Genomic DNA, 1720 nt, shown 5'->3' with positions numbered 1-1720 from the left:
CCCATGCTGGTCTCGAACTGTGGACTCAGGCTATCCACTCACCTTGGCCTCCCAAAGTGCTGGGATTACAGGCTGAGCCACCGAGCTCAGCCTAGTCAATTATTTTTATTTATTTATTTTTTGAGTTGGAGGCTCACTCTGTCACCCAGACTGGAGTGCATTGGCACACTCCCGGCCACCGCAGCCTCGCCCTGCTGGGCCCAGGCAATCCTTCCGCCTCAGCTTTCCAAGTAGGCGGAACTACAGGCGTGCGTCACAACGCCCGGCTCATTTTTAATTTGCTGTAGAGATGAGGTCTCGCCAAGTTGCCCGGGTGGGTCTCGAACCGGCAGGCTCAGGCAATCCACTCTCCTCGGCCTCCCAAAGCGCAGTGATTACAGGCTGAGCCACCGAGTCCAGCCATGAGTCAATTATTGATGAGGAAATTGAAGCACAAAGCGTTGAAGCCACTCACCTGAAGGCAGCTGGCAAGTGAGTGTCAGAGCTGGCACTAGACCCAAGATTCCTGACTCTTAGCCAGAGTTTTTCTCCACAGCTGGCTGAAAATATTTGTTAACTTTGTATAGACCCAGTGGGGACAAATCTAAAGATTTTACCTGTGGAGAAGATCAGACACAGATTAGGAGCAGGTCTCAAAAACATTTATGGTCAATACATCAGCAAAAGCACGTCTCCAAGGGCACCTGAGGGTGAGTTGCTGAAGAGGGGTGAGAGCCAAGGAAGCATTATGAATGGGGCTGGAGGGTTCTCGGAAGGATTTCTCAAAGATGGAAGCATGGAGGCAGATTCTGAGAGACCAAATCATTGTTAAAGAAAAATTAGGCCACACGCAGTGGCTCACGCCTATAATTTCAGCACTTGGGGAGGCTGAATGGGAGCATTGCTAGATCCCAGGAATTGGAGACCAACCTAGGCAGAACAGCGAGACCTCATCTCTACAAAAAAATTAAAAGATTAGCCAGACGTGGTGACATGCACCTGTAGTCCCAACTACTCAGGGGGTTGAGTAGGAAGGATCTCTACCACTCTAGCCTGGGCGACAGAGTGAGACCCTGACTCCAAAAGCAAAAAGGAAAAATAATTGTGTCAAATGTGAGAATCTGACTTCATTCATTTAAGAAAATGTTTCTGATCCACCCCCTGATGTTGTCTTAAGGAACATTGGACAGATATGGCTCCTACACACTTCGGAAAGGTTGGCTGACTCTTCAGGGACCTGTCTCCTACCTCCAGAGACTCCAATTGGATATTTTCCTTGAACCTCCGTGATCCACCGTGGACTTCTGTGGTCCACCATGACTTCCCTTGCTCCAGGGTGAGGCATCAAGGACTGAGGGATCATAGCAGCACACTTGGTAAGAGAAAAATCCATGTTCGAGTCCTCACTCTGTGATTTGGGGCCCTTCCATTTATTTTTCTGGGTCTTGGTTTTCTCAGTTGAAAAACAGAAAATTAGACCCAAAGGCAGGTATGCGAACAGGCACACCAGAATCACCTGATTAGTTAAAAGGACAGCTTCTGTGCCTGCCCACAGCCTAAGGAGGGAACTTATGACGTCAACAAGGGCACTAGGTATTCCTGACATAGAGTCGGGCTTAACAGCCATTGAACTAGCTAGGTTTTGAGCCCTAGGTTTTGAGCCCTTTTTAGCTCTTTTTTTTTTTTTTTGAGTTGGAGTCTCACTCTGGCACCCAGACTGGAGTGCAGTGGCGCTCCCGGC

The sequence above is a fragment of the Carlito syrichta genome, unplaced genomic scaffold, assembly GCF_000164805.1.
Source record: "Carlito syrichta isolate Samal-C Ts95f unplaced genomic scaffold, Tarsius_syrichta-2.0.1 Scaffold308185, whole genome shotgun sequence".
NCBI classification, from domain to species: domain Eukaryota; kingdom Metazoa; phylum Chordata; class Mammalia; order Primates; family Tarsiidae; genus Carlito; species Carlito syrichta.
The sequence above is the reverse complement of the archived record's forward strand: the minus strand, read 5'-3'. Positions refer to the sequence as shown.